The 15,889-nt window shown below is 39.0% G+C and overlaps 2 long non-coding RNA genes and 1 pseudogene across 2 annotated transcripts in view; 2 read left to right on the top strand and 1 right to left on the bottom strand.

Moving 5' to 3' along the window:
- LOC141419635 (uncharacterized) overlaps positions 1 to 15,889 on the bottom strand; it is a 77,886-nt gene that overhangs the window by 14,723 nt on the left and 47,274 nt on the right. The window lies entirely within an intron of this gene.
- Positions 2,749 to 10,373, top strand: LOC141419554 (uncharacterized). Its single transcript, XR_012444196.1, has 3 exons — positions 2,749 to 3,581; positions 9,151 to 9,307; positions 9,446 to 10,373. It is a non-coding gene; the product is annotated as an uncharacterized lncRNA (long non-coding RNA).
- LOC109699117 (actin-related protein 3 pseudogene) lies at positions 11,768 to 13,100 on the top strand (annotated as a pseudogene).

The following is a 15,889-nucleotide window of genomic DNA, read 5'->3' as shown; positions in this document are numbered from 1 at the left end:
TCGCCTTATTGCTCCAATTAAGAATTCAAGCACTATACTGTATAAGAATGGAGCAGACACCCTTGTCTTGTTCCTAATGTTAGAGGAAATGCTTTCAGTTTTTTCCCAACTCAATATAATATTAACTATATGTGTGTCATGCATAGCCTTTATTATGTTGAGGTATGACACATATGTTCCTAATTTGGGGTGGAGGCTTTATCATGAAGGAATACTGAGTTTGGGTCAAAGGTTTTTTCTTCATCTACTGGAACAATCATGTGATTTTTGGCCACGATTCTATTTGTGTACTAGATTATGCTTATAGATCTGTGTATGTTATCTTTTTAGATCTTGCATCCCTGGAGTGAAACAAGTCTGATCTTTTTACTGTCCTTTTGAATTTGGTTTATCAGTATTTTATTGAGAATTTTTGCATGTATATTCATCAAGGAAATTGTCCTACAGTTTTCCTTTTTGTTGTATCCTTATCCAACTTTAGTATCAAGGTAATACTGGCTACACAGAATGAGTTTAGAAGTGTTCCTTCCCTTTGTAGTTTGTGGAATATTTTGAAGAGCATTGATGTCCGTTCTTCTTTAAAGATCTGGTAGAATTCAGCAGCAATACTGTCTAGTCCTGAGCTTTTCTTTTGGGAGACTCATTATTAATGCTTTAATCATATTGATCATTATAGATCTGTTTAGGATTTTATATCTTGTTAGCTCAATTTTGTGAGTTCATATGTGTCTCAAAAATTATCCATTTCTCCCAGATATTTCAATTTATTGGAATACAAGATTTCAAGATATTTCCTAATGGTTATATGCACTTTGGTAGTATCTATTGTCATATACCTTTTTCATCCAACTTTATTAATTTGGGTCTACTCTCTTTTGTTTGGTTATTTGCCTAACAGTTTGTCAATCTTGGTTATCTCTTCAAAGAATCAACTCTCTGTTTACTGACCCTGTAAAATTTTTTTCTGAGTATCCACATCATTAAAATCAGCCCTGATATTTGTGATTTCTTTCTAGCAATATTGGGTCTGGCTTTTTCCGTTTTTTTTTTCTAAGACCTTAAGGCTTATCATTAGGTTATTTGAGATATCTCTAATTTTATTTTAAACTCGGTTTTAATAGAAACTCTTTCATAGTAATGTTGCTAACATTTAAATAGACTTAAATTAATTAGAATTACTAAAGGGGCAATAATCGAGCATAAATAAGCTAATATTTATTTATGCTAATATGGACATTGTGATTACTTATAAGTGCTTTTTGCAGCTACTGTAAAAGGAAATAATTATAGATTACCTTGTTATAAAAAAAGAACATATTTCATTTTAGGAAAATCAAATATGTTACATCAATCACAGTATCTAAGGAAATGCCACAAAAAGTCACCATAATTAGAAAAGATATGAAAGACCAGTTTGAAAATATATGCACAATGGCCTCAATTTTCCCTTTAAAACTCCAACAAAAAGGTTATCCTCACCACTCCAAGAATACAAGACACCCAGAGAGGCATTAGAATTCCAGTATCCTGTTTCCTTTCCACACAGTAAGAGAAATGTATGAGTCAGTATGAGCCAGTCTGCAAACCATGCACCATGACCCCTTCACTAGCAGGATTAGGGTGAGTATCAGCTAGCAAAAGCTGGCCTTCTTAAAGCATCCTTCTAGTATTCCCAACCTGACATCTCCACTCTAACACACCAAACTCCTTTCCTGGGAAAAGCAGCACATACCCTTCTCTTATCTGCCTGAAATTTTTCCCTCTACTCTTGCCAGCCCGAGGTTCCCCTATTCATCCTTCAGAATACAGACTACACCTCTGTATTCCAGAAGCCCCCACCAGTGCTGACACCCTGCTTGGTGCCCTGCCACACTTTGCACACACATTGTATCATGTCTGTATGTTCGTATCCTCCATTCAGAGCAAGTTTTTAGCTCCAGATTTTTGCATTTTCACAGGAAAAGGCCATCTTCTGAGTATTTTTATGATAATACATTTGGCATTGTGGGTTTCATGGAATGTTTTCACTTTAGGTAGTAGCTCCACCTTACTGCTTTTAGCGACTTTAAGTAGCTAGCCAACAGTCCACTTCCCTCAGTGCTGCTATTCCAGTAGAACCCCAAGAAAACCCTCTGGGGTGCCCTCCCCCAACTCAGAATGAAAGAAAGGCAAACACTGCCCCCTAGAGACGGCAATGAGGAGACTCATCAGAGTTCACAAACCTGGTGGCAAGCGTGAGTGCCCTCCATTTGTCTGGCTAAAAACTCGGGTTGTCTCTTCACATGGGGATTACTAGACTCTGCGGAACCTGAGACAAGATTTTGCCAGTGGGGATCTAACGTGCCTCCCCTACCCCACTTTTTACAGGGCTAGTATTTTGCCTCTGCTTCTTCATGACTTCACTGGGGATGAAACGAAGATGAACTAATAAGTGTCACTTCTGAGGCTCACTATGGCCAATGTGTGTCCAGTGGGAGCCTAAAAAACATACCCCTGAACTGCAGTGGGTCCAGGTGAGGCGTGGTGAAAGCTCTCCCTGAACAAGGCTGTCTTTTCACGTATGGGCGGGAAATGCAAACGCCTAATGGTCAAATGTAAGAATAAAAGTCCAGCAAGTCCATTAATTCATATATATGTATATATATTCCAAAGAGTATTATCTATAGCTCAGCTCTTTTACTTCCTTCCCTTAAGTTGTGTGGATTTTGCATCCAAAATCATTCCTTATCATTCAAACAGAATAAAGAGAAAAGGAGTGGGAGGATATCATCTACCTAGAACAAAAATGGAAAAGCAAGTGGGAATATTGAAGAGATAAAAGCATTCCCTGGAGGTCAAGAGTCAGCAGGAGAAGAGCTAGTGCTGGCACCCACAAACCTCAGGAAACCTCCAGATCAAATCTCGAAGAAGAAAAAAAAAAACAGACCCGGTGGTGTCTCCATGGTTTTTATGAAGAAGGGTTTGAGTGAAAGCAGTCTTAAGGCTGCTCGTGCAGGGATTCAAGAGACTGTTAACCATCGGTGGACCATGTTAAAAAGGGCCAGCGTTTCCTAAATCACACATGCGCACACGTGCACCACGCGCACAGCGGAGCATCTTCTCCGGATAAGCAGCGTCTGCCGCTGGTGCTGCACTTGGGGACCGGTTTCTCCGTGGAGGAGAACCCCAGTGCGTTGTGGGACCTCAGAATCCGGGGATGCAGAGCTTCTTCAAATTCTGATCATTTTGGACTAATGATCCCAAGTTTGCAAGGACTTTGATTCCTACTTTGATAATTCCTTCCATAATAACTGATAATCGTGGGAGTGCATCAGTCCTTGTTCCGAGAGTCTGAGTTTTGCGGAATCATCAAAGGAGGCTGATCTGCAGACTGACGCCCGAGTTCGCGTTGGTGGAGTGCGCCACCTCCTGCCCGTGTGGTGCCGCGTGTCTCGTATGTTCCTAGTTCTGTTACCACCAGCTGGCGGCTGCATGCATACCAGAGTAACCAGAGAAAACCAGCGGGTCCACAGCCCTTTCCCAGCAGCCTGGATTCTTCTGCTCACTTACTGTGCCTAAAAATGAATGCCATTTGCATCGTGGTAAGTGGGGGTTTATAACTAATAGAAGGGAACACTAGAGTAAGGTTTTACATTTAACTTACAGTAAAGCAAAAAGGCATTCAGCAACTTTACTAAGGTAATTTTACCCTTTCACTTAGTAAATCAATTTTGTGCTTCGGGAAAAGCAATAAGAAACCTTTCTCTGAGCTTTGTAAGATAATTGAATTGGAATAGCCTCAGTACAGATCTACTGTACTGAGTTGGCAAAGCTTCAGCTACACTGGCTCAAACAGAACCAGTTCAGTCTGTGCAACTCTGCAAAATTCTTTCTGTGTGGATTTTAGCTTTATTCTCCCTCAGTGTTCTGCTGTTCATTGCAAAAGGAGAAGAAAATGAAAGGGAAGGTATTTCTTACAAGGCAAAAATGGTATGGGTCCAATAAACGTGAAATATAGACTTAGAAGAGCAGGTTCTGCAAGTATAAATTATATTTTCCCCTTTATTGTTCTTTTGTAAGAAAAACTTTCTTGACAAAAACCCAAAAGTAGTTTTCTTATTTATTTATTTATTATTGTTGTGTTGGGGGTATATTATGACATTCACAAAATTTCTTACAATATATCGTAGTTGAATTCATCCACTCCATCATTCTCCTTTTTCCCCCTCCCCCCATTACTGGAACAGTTTCAACAGGTCTCATTGTTCCATTATCATACATGAGTGCATAATATTTCTACCACATTCAGCATCCTACATCCTTTCCTTATATCCTCCTCCCCTCCCGCTGTTACCAACCCCCAGGCAGGAACTGTTTTACCTTCCTGTTCTCCGTTTTTGAAAAAAAGACATTTTTGTTTGTTTAAGATAAGTATACAGGGAGTTTCATTATGGCATTTCCATGTATGCATGTATTATAACCCAAATTGGTTCATACCCTCTATTTTGCTCCTTTCTAATTTAGTTCCCTTCTTATGATGATTTCAACGGGTTTTAAAATTCTATATTCATTCTTGTATAGAAAGTACATCAACCATACTCACCTTCCTAACTACCTTCTTTTACCCTCCCTCTTCCATTAGTGACCTCCCCTTAGCGTGACCTGTTTTTGATAATACTGCTTGTATTTGTATTAATGTAGGCACTCATAGAGATAAACCTCCTCCTTCAAACTCCTTTTGCTGCATCCCAAAGATTCTAACAAATTTTGTTTTCACTTTCATTTGTCCCTGTCTTCAGACGATATGGTCCCATACTTAAAAAGACTTGATGACTCTACTAGAAAGACTCTTAGGTTAGCAAGATGCAATCAACATACAAAAATAAGTAGCTTTTCTATATACTAACAACATGTTGAGAGAAATAAGCCAAGTTCAAAATGACAAATATCATTTTTTTGCTCATATTCAAAATCCAGACCTAAAACAACAATAATATGACATGATTACAAAAGGGAGACTGTTTGGAGTAGGGAACCAAACATGGGAAGGGGTAAAGGGGAAAGAAGAGGGTGATGGGGGTAAATATGTTTAGAGTACATCTCGTGTGTGCATGTGTGTGTGAGAGAGAAAATAGCATAATGAAATTCACTAACAATTGATAAAATGGGGGAAGGGAAGAGAGGGTGAATTTGATCAAAGTATATTATATGCATGAGTGTGCATGAAACCCCTAAAAACAGTTAATTTACATTAACTAAAAATGAAAAATAATCACCTCAAGCATGGATCTAAAACCTTAATGTAAGACCTGAAGCTTTGATATTACTAGAGGCAAAACTAAGGGGAAACACTTCAAAATATATACATAGGCAAAAATAGCTAAAATGGTGGATTGCAGAAACACACCACATTCCTGTTTCCATGAACCAGAAATAAAGCTTCAGGCACATGGCTAGAAAGAAAGGTGGGCAAGCTAGTGAGCAAAGGGAGGGAAACATAAAAGACTATACAGATAGTGGCTAGAGAAAAAAGTTAAATATCAAACTTTATGTCTATAAAAGAAACAAAGGAAAAATGTGGCTCAGGCAGAGCACAGAGCAGCCCCATGGAAGTGGGAACTAAACTCCTCTATCCCAGGACTATTCCAGCCCAGTGCATCAGCAGCAAGATCCACTTGCATTGCCACACTACAAGGAAAACACCTATCTGGAAGCCTAAGCACAGGCAAGCAAGCCTTACACCTTCCAGATGATGATTGTGCCCTACTACCCAGGGCAAAAGGTAAGCATAGGAACAAGCAAGCCTTGTGAGGTCTCCTGCAACTGGCAACATCCCTAACCTTACTGCTGAGCCCAGTGTGTATTCATATATACAACTGCCCATAAGTCCCTCTGCAAGACAGGCTGATCAGAAGCTATCAAACTTTGCTTTGAAGTGGAAGATAGCTGGTGCTTGCTTCCTTCCCCACCCCACTCCCACCTAGAGTCAAACTGCATGTGTGGAAGCAAGCTAACCAGTTACAGCACTAACCTCACCACTCAGCCTAGTGTACACATGTATTTACAACTTCTGGTGAGTCTCTTAGAAAGATGAGCTGATTACAGGCTGCTAAGCCTTGCTTTGTTCCAGCAGAAGATACATGGTGCCTGAGCCCTTGCCCAGGGCAAAGGTTAGGAGCTGAAGCAAGCTAACTAGGCACAACCTTAAACCCACTGCCCAGTCAAGCATCTATACAAGGGATAAAGTGACTAGCCTATCACTTTGCAAAGGAAACATAAAGCCAGAGGCAAACGCGGAAAAGATAAAATCTTGCTACTGACAAGCCAAAGCTGTGCAGGGCAAATTGCAGACTATGAGAGTGAGTGCACTTAGCAGAGTGCTTCCTGACCAACTAGCTGTGCTTACAGATCCCTCCAATGAATCCTCAACTGCTACTTCAAAGTCCTGGGTCCAGTCCACCCCCACCAAAATCCCTGTAGTGGGACATAGCTGCCCTATCCCCAGAGCAAACTAGCCCTTAGGAATTGCTGCTACTACACAGATCCTTCCCTACTTCACTCCAGCCACTGCTCCAGTCCAGAACCTGATCTGACCACAGAACAACACAATAAGATTGCAGCCAGGGGGAAATGCAGAGGGGATGTGTGAGTAAACACAACAGGAAAACCACAGATAGAACACTAAGGGCCAGAGACTGGAGAACATACACTGCACTGATGAAACCCAGCTGGCATACACTCTTCCCCTCTTCCCCTCAGTAAGGAAGAAATACTAACTTTTAGTTTTTCTATTTCTCTTTTAATTATTTTTGTGTTGGTAATTTATTGTAGCTCCTTCTTTGCTATTCTTAATTTTTCTATCCTTTTGCAATGCTTACTTATAACATCTAACTCCACAATAATTAAACTATATTCTCAGACACTATTTCATTTACCTTCACTTCACACACTTCACCCACCTTCTCCCCATCTCCCTTTTTCCTTCCCTTGCCACTTTATTTGTATTAATTTCAAATCTTACATTTATAATATTTTTTCTAACCCCTTAGTGTACATATAAGAATGCTAGTCCCTTTTATATATGTTATGGGGGTGTGGATGATGTGACCAATTGGTTTTTTACTTCATATAAATATCTGGTTTGGGTTTGAATTGGTGAATTTGTTATTGCTGAGTTCTACCCTTAAGCCAGTGAAGAGAAATGACACATCATCTATGCCACTACCCAGTCCTACCAGCATAGAGAATAAGTCAACTGAAAGATATCAGACAATTAAGACCTCCAACCAATGACTTGACTTCAAATGAGCAAATATTAATGCAAAAATACAAGTAGTATGAAAAAAACAAGTCAACATGACACCTCAAAAAGTCAACAATCACACAATAAACAATTTAAATGACAGTAAAAGGATGAAATCTCAATATGAACTCAAAAGAATGATGTTGAGAATGATCAATGAAATTAAAGAGGGCATTATAAATGAGGCAGATAGGAATTAGGGAAAGATTGGAACTCTTAAATATACATGACTTAACTTAGAGCATCTCAGATTAGACACCTTCTCTCACTCCCTCTGAACTTCTCATTCAATCCAAAGGGCTCATTTTCAATTGAAAATCCTTTGTTAGCTATAGAGCTAGAGAAAAGGGGGGAACTGTGGAAATTTCCCCTCACATGGACTTAGGATATCTGAAAATTAGCATAAATGTATGCACAAATCTGCCCAGATTTCACACACCCCCCAAAGGCCACTGGTAACCAAGAATTGCCCAGGTTTTACCCCACCTCCAATTTAAGGATGGTATAAAAAAACCACCTACAAACAAAAAGAATCACTCCTTTTTTCTGCACAGCTCCTCCACTCCACCTGGTAGGGGCCACACCTGTAATCCCCTTCTTCCTTAACCTATAATAAACTTCATTATCTCTCTTACTACATCCACCTATTCTGCCTGTATTCCTCCACAGGGGACATGAGAATTTGGAAATCTTTTGATCAGATACTACAACATAAATACCTCAATGGATTCAAAGAGAGTCAAATAAACAGTTACATTAATTCAAAGAGTATACAAATAAACAATGGTTAAAAATAAAGAAGACAATGCAACAACATATGAGGTGGGAACTCAATAAAGGTACAGAAATCCTGAAAAAAATCAAACTGAAATTCTAGAAATGAAAAGCTCTACGAATCAAAGAAAAACTCAGTTGAGAGGGAAGGGGGGATAAAGGTGAATGGTGAAAGGAGTGAATTCAAGTATGATATATTTGATCTATTGTAAGAACTTTTGAAAATGCTACAATGTACCTCCACCCTGCACAACAATTTAAAAAACCTCAGTTGAAAGCCTCTCCACAGACTGAAATGTATGGAAAACAGAATGTCAGGGCTTAAAGACAAGGTAAATATATTATAAAATCAGATGAAGATAAAGAAAAAAATGAAGAAGTATGTATGGAACATGTAAGACCTCTGGGATATAATTAAAAGACTAAACCTATGAATCTTGGGCATAGAAGGAGAAGTGGTGCAAGCTAAAGGTATAGGAAACATTTAATAAATAGCAGAAAACTTCTCAAATCTTGAGAAAAACATGGTCATCCAGGCACAGGAGGCTTAGAACTCCAGACAGGAAAAGAATAGAACATCCCCACATTATAGTTAAAACATTAAAAATACAGAACAAGGAAAGAATATTGAAAGTTGCAAGGGAAAAGTGCCAAGTCAGATGGCCCCCTTTGAACTCTGTTGCTTATACATTCTTATGCAGAGTTAAATCTTTATAATTGTCTTTTCATGCCCACAAATGTCTTTTCTGTGAGGCACATCAGAGTCAGCCTTGTCAGCTATGATAAATGTGGTACCACAATCTTGAGGCATTCTTAGCGTAATATGAAACATATAGTAAATAAGTAAAGAGGTTAGGCAAGGAGGAGCTAAGTGGAAATTTTTCTTAAAATAGGCCTCTGATCTTCCATTTTGTCTTTCATCCCTTCACCTGACTGCTCATATCTAGCTGTTATCTAATATTATGAGAAATATGGGAAATCTTGATTGCCCTGGATCAGTAGAATCACATATTGGGACCATGTACTGGTCTAGTTCATTACTATAAACAATTTCTCTATACGTTTTTCTTTCTCTCTCTCTTTCCCAAATCTAGGCACTCACATGAGAAATACTTTCTATATAGTTCTTCATGTCTCTTCAGGGTGAAATTTCTGGCTTAAGAGTACAGGAATCCATGAAATGTGAGAGGTTACCATTGCTAGAGGTAATTCAAATATGAAATCATTCCAGACTCCATCACTCTGGCCCAGGTAACCAAGGACTTGTTTGTATGGATATGCCCTCTGTTAGGCACCCTTTAACAACTCTGGATATATGTTGTCATGTTGGCAATGTGTGTTCATTCTTGGATACTCCTCCTGTTGAGAGATCATGTCTTTTTTTACCAGTCCTCTAGACACCAGGCAGTTTTGTGATGGCTTTAGCCTATGGAGAATGGTCTGCGGAATTATTTTAAGCCTGGTCCAGAGCTACACTTTAAGAGATTGGTACACTGTGTCTTGCTGTTTGAGTCCTATGAACAGCCATGTGAGAAGTATGTCCATCGTGCTGAAGACATCATATAGAGAGGATCTGAGATTGTGGAGAGGAATAAGGGCCCAGCTGAGCCCAGCCCTACAACCAGCCCCTCCAAGGAACTAAGCATGTGAATGAAAATTGTTTTGAGCTTTACAGAGTAAAATATATATTTATTGAATATCACCGAGTGATCCTTGTATATTTTATATTTCTAAGAGTCACTTAATCTTCTCATGTGGTGATGTTTAGAATAGAAAATGTGAAATTATACAATCCCAGTCCTGAACTCAACAAAAATATAATGAGCAGTATTTTAAATGTTCATCTCTTGTTAAAAATGCTGTAGGAATTAATGAACTACTGAGACTTTTGCATAATTCTAGACTCCAGAATGATTGTGCCCTCAGGGAAAAGCTGGAAATTTTTCTTACTGGGAAAGGGAGATGCCAAGGAATATTTGGTCATATCTCCTTGACTCTGAATGAGGGAAAATAGACACTTTGAGTGTTTGTAATCAGAAGACTACTCTTGTGAAACTTTGGGGTTCATATTAACACTATCTGTACAGTCCAATTAATTATGGTAGACACGTGGCAAATATAAGTCAAATACTTTCTGAAAGGGCCTACCCTCAAACAAGGCTCTATAGCAAGTTTCCCACACAGGAAACCCTTATGAACATAAGATATTTCAAAAGTACCACCTTTAGTATAAATGACAAACCAAGTTATAGACCTCAAAATACTTGGAAGAAGGCTTGGGGTGTGGCTCAGTGGTAGAGCATCTGCCTAGCATTCACAAAACATGAAATTCAATTCTTAGGACCCCCACAAAAAGAGGACTTAGAATATGCCAATAATTTAAAACACTGTATCCCATTATTAAATAAGTGAGGAGATAAAAAAAAAAGACATGTGAAATAAATGACAAAACAACAAAAAGTTAATAAAATTTCCATAATTAAAAACCTCATTGTTAAGGCTGGGGGCATGGCCAAGTAGTAGAGTGCCTGCCTAACAAGCACAAGGCCATGTTCAAACCCCAGTACTGCTTAAAGAAAAAAAACTCATTGTGGGAATATAATATAATTTTAAAGAACTGATTAGACACAGGTAGATGGGCAATTAATATCACAAAGGATGATTGAAAAGAAACTGTACAGAATGCTTTACAGAGAGAAAATATTCAGAAGAGGTGAAGTAACATAAGGAATGGATCAGGAGAGTTAATAGTACATAGCACAGGCATCCCAGGTGGAGGACATTGAGCAAATTGTGAGAAGTAATAATCAAAGAGAAATGATTTTTTATTTTCCAGAATTAAGGAAAGATATGATTCACTAAATTCATGAAACACACTGGGCATATCATAGTACAGCTACAGAACAGTAACAACACAGATCTCAATAGCACACAGAAAAGAGAATGTCTCTGAAAGAATACCAAGTAGTGTCAGAGAAGACCTACGTCAACAACAGAAAACCATAAGCACATGCTAAGGTAAAATAATTATCACAGAGATGCATTCCTAGACAAAATATCACTTAAGGAGGTTGTGACAGACATATAGGTGGACTTCCCAGAAACTTCTTCAAGTATAGACTTGCTGCTTCAGCTGCTGACAAAGCAAGTGGGCTGCCAGTGGTCAGTCATTAGTGCCTTGAGGTACTACCTGAATTGCAGAGAGGTGCCTTTCTCAACATCACACATTTCCAGATAGGCCACATACTAGGACAGATCCAGGAGAGAGTATAACAGTCTGACTTGTTCTGCCCAGAGGAATAACTCTGGTGGGCTGTTACCTTCAGAGGTCCCCTTTGGGTCAGAGAGGACTTTGGTTGGGTTTGCATTAAGGATGTGGAACTGCCTCTGCCCATGCTGGCCTCCTTCTGATCCTTCCTCAGGCTTTGATCCTGAATAAATGTCCTGCACACCAAATTCCATCTAAGAGTCAGCTTCCTGCAGAACCAATCCCCCAAAAAATAACAGAATTTTAAACCACAAAAGTAAGAGTGTTTATACCAGTGACTGCACCTCAAAGGAAAACAGGAAAAAAGTGCTTTAGGAAGATTTTTCAAAGTGATCATAAAAAAATAATCTAAGATACAAGAGGGAATGGTGTCTTGCTACTGCTTCGGCTTCCCAGCAAACCCCAGGACAGAGGGCGGCTGAGCGGTGGATGGTCAGATAGCTCCCATCTCCTGCCACCAATTTCTGGCCCCAACCAGCACAGAGCAGATGGTGGCAGCGGCAGCAGCAGGTGAGGAGGAAGATGGCGGGACACCTGCCAGCCTGTGTGGTGGACTGTGGCATGGGATATACAAAACTAGGATATGCTGGAAATACAGAACCACAGTTTATCATCCCATCTTGTATTGCTATTAAGGAGTCAGCAAAAGTAGGTGATCAAGCTCAAAGGAGGGTGATGAAAGGTGTTGATGACCTAGACTTCTTCATTGGTGATGAAGCAATAGAAAAACCTACATATGCAACAAAGTGGCCTATCTGCCATGGTATAGTTGAAGATTGGGACTTGATGGAAAGGTTTATGGAGCAAGTGATCTTTAAATATTTAAGGGCAGAACCTGAAGACCATTATTTTCTTTTGACTGAACCTCCACTGAATACTCCAGAAAACAGGGAATATACTGCTGAAATAATGTTTGAGTCATTCAATGTTCCCAGCTTGTATATTGCTGTGCAGGCTGTTCTTGCCTTAGCTGCGTCCTGGACCTCAAGACAAGTAGGGGAAGTGACATTGACTGGTATAGTAATAGACAGTGGAGATGGTGTCACTCATGTCATTCCTGTGGCTGAATGGTATGTGATTGGCAGCTGTATTAAACACATTCCAATCGCAGGACGAGATATAACATATTTTATTCAGCAACTGCTGAGAGACCGAGAAGTAGGAATCCCTCCAGAACAATCCCTGGAAACTGCTAAGGCAGTACAGGAGTGCTATAGTTACGTCTGCCCAGATTTAGTAAAAGAATTTAACAAGTATTACACTGATGGGTCAAAGTGAATTAAACAATATACTGGAATCAATGCTATCTCAAAGAAAGAGTTTTCCATTGATGTTGGTTATGAGAGCTTCTTGGGACCTGAAATCTTTTTTCATCCAGAGTTTGCTAATCCAGACTTTACATAACCTATCTCAGAAGTTGTAGATGAAGTAATTCAGAACTGTCCTATTGATGTCAGACGTCCTCTCTACAAGAATATTGTCCTCTCTGGAGGTTCAACCATGTTCAGGGACTTTGGACGTCACTTGCAAAGAGATTTGAAAAGAACTGTGGATGCCAGGCTGAAGTTAAGTGAGGAATTGAGTGGCGGTAGATTGAAGCCAAAACCTATTGATGTACAAGTTATTACACACCATATGCAGTGATATGCAGTTTGGTTTGGAGGATCCATGCTGGCTTCCACGCCTGAGTTCTACCAAGTATGCCACACCAAAAAGGATTATGAAGAAATTGGACCTAGCATTTGTCATCACAACCCAGTGTTCAGAGTCATGTCATAAAATTGACTACGTAGTTATTGGGGTTAGGGAGATGGAAAAGAGATAATCTTCCTGACTACCTATTTTGTCTGGATGGCTGGTTTTAAGGTTTTAAACCTGACTTGAATAGTAAGACCAAACATGATTATACAGGAATACTTTAATAAATGTATCAACATGCAGATGTAGAAGAGAGCCAAAATGATTAAGTGTTTTTCTTTAGATTGAATATTTGAATCTTATGTGCAATAAAAAGAAGTGGGTTTTAGTTCTTTCTGTGCCCTGATATTTTGTATATTATTGAATTATCCAACATTTGATGGGATTTATCAGTATGTAGATAGCTCTATAATGCTTGAATTGTACACTTCCAAGTGTGCAATGCAAGAGCTTGTTTATATTTCATACTTTTTATACTTTGAGGAAAAAAATGTCAAAGAGAAACTGTAGTATTTGAGGAAAAAATGTGACCAAGTAAAGAATAAATTTTAAAAGTAGCCTCATGAGACTTGGCATACACACTCATGGGATTCCAGTTATTATGAATTGCTTCCATTCCCCTCTCCCTTACTGCCCACCAGTGGTTTTCTTTGCAAGTGCTTTGGAACTAAGAAGCTAGTATCTTGGATTAACTGATGCCTGCTAGTGCTTTCTGATTACTCGCATTCTATTTCTTGCTTTAAAAGAAAAGTAAAGACAAGTCTGTTGGAGCAGTGTTGCAGTTCTGTAGTGCATTTCTTATTTAAAAAATGATTAATAATTTGATTACCAAAATTGGTATAATTAAAGCCTAACACCACTCTAATAAAGGCACAAATTTCTTTTAAAAAAAAGGGAATGGTGATAGAACAACTTTAGCAAACATAGGTAAATAAAACCTATGCACATGACAGCTCTAATATGCATGATTGGGATTAAAGTAAACAAAATAGAACTAAGTTGTGCAGTTATGCATCACTCAGATAATAGGAGCATCCTATGAGAGCAACTCATGATTTTGTCTCTACTGACTCAGCCATTGAAAGACTTGCAGTGTCTAAACTACAATCAATCACAGGCAGAGTGTGAGCAGGTGACCAAGGACAATTCAAGAACAGCCCTTCTGCAATAACTCATCTTGGGATCTGGGGGGAAAATGGGTTTGTTTGTGTGCTGTGTGCTGTTTGCTTGTTTGTTTCTTTGCATGTTTCAGTGATGGTTAATTAGTGATATGATCCAGGGGATATACAGACATGGCCCTTGCTTCCTGCATCAAAATTAAGAGGATTTACTTGCTAATATTTCAAGTAGGATTTGTGCATCCTCATTTGTAAATATGTCCACTTTACATTTTCTTCACCTGCCTTTCTCATCATGTTATAATTTCATAAATAAAAATTAACTTTTCCCCATCATAATCAAGGACCATTTATCACTATACATTAGTTTAGCTTAGTTTGTTACAAGTAGAATACACTTTTCTTTGAAGTTTTTAGCAGCCAACATGCTTGAACCCTTAGCCATTTCCAAGAATAGCTCCGTGTTGTCCTCAATTACCTAAACTACAGTTTATACTGAGTTTTGAAGGTTGCCTTCAAAACTTCTGTAATTTACTGTAATTTACTTCCACAAATACATATGAATAAACATTATTGTATATTATCATATTCTTTAAATCTAAAACTGTTTCTATAATGTTGATGTCTTTCTCCTCAAAACTTTTACTTTGAGACTTACTTTTATACCAATCCCAGATTTTTCTTCATAAAACTATTTCATTGTCTAGTCACCAATTTTAAACCTAGGGCATTTTTATCAACATTTTTTGCAAAGAATATGCACTTTTTGCAACAGGGTCTTGCTATGTAGACCAGGTTGGCATGAAATTCACAGTCCTCCTGCCTCAATATTTCGATTGCTGGGATTACAGACATGTGACACCATACCTGGCCATAGAATATACTTTTAACTTAGCTAAATGTTGAACATTCTTAGATAGATAGATAGAGAGAGAGATAGATAGATAGATGATAGATAGATAATATATTTTTGTAGTACTGGGGTTTGAACTCAGGGCCTCACACTTACTAGGCAGATGCTCTACCACTTGAGCCACTCCACTAGCCCTTTTATGTGTTGGGTATTTTTGAGATAGGGTCTCGCTTTTGTTGCTCAGGCTAGCTTTGAACCACAATCCTCCTGATCTCTGTCTCCCAAATAGCTAGGATTACAGGTGTGAGCCATAGGCATCTGTTTTTTATATACATATATTTTTAAAAAGCTCCTTTCTGTTTGTGTCTTCAGGTTACACTGTGGTTTTAGAATTTCTCCATTTCTCAATAAAGTGAGAGTTTGATGGGAACTGGAAGTAGGAGCTGACCAATCAAGTCTCTTGAGTGCTAGGAGCACTGTGCTTGCCAGGTCAGTGACTTCTTGCTCAAGCCAAGGTGGCTAAACCCAGGGCAATGAATTCTAGTTTGAACTAGAAACACCCACAGTGTTCCTAGAGCCTCTTCTCTGGGTTCAGGCACTTGGTTACTTGACCAGACCCTTTCAAGGAGCCAGAGGTGAAACCTGTACACTTTAGGAAATTTCAGTACATCTTTTTAGGATAATTCAGTATATCTTTTCAAAATGCTTACAGTGTGACATCAGTCAGCAAATGTGGTCCAATGACCTTTTGCTGTCTGGGTCATCTTCCTACCTTTCTCTGGTGGAAGCAAGAGGAAGCTTCTCAGGTACCAGAACTCACAGTGATTGGCTGACATAATGCCAAGCAGGAGAACTGCCCAATCACACTGAGCACATGCTTCTGACATAGTGACAGC

The sequence above is a fragment of the Castor canadensis genome, chromosome X (genome assembly GCF_047511655.1).
Source record: "Castor canadensis chromosome X, mCasCan1.hap1v2, whole genome shotgun sequence".
Classification (NCBI taxonomy): domain Eukaryota; kingdom Metazoa; phylum Chordata; class Mammalia; order Rodentia; family Castoridae; genus Castor; species Castor canadensis.
The sequence above is the reverse complement of the archived record's forward strand: the minus strand, read 5'-3'. Positions and strand labels throughout refer to the sequence as shown.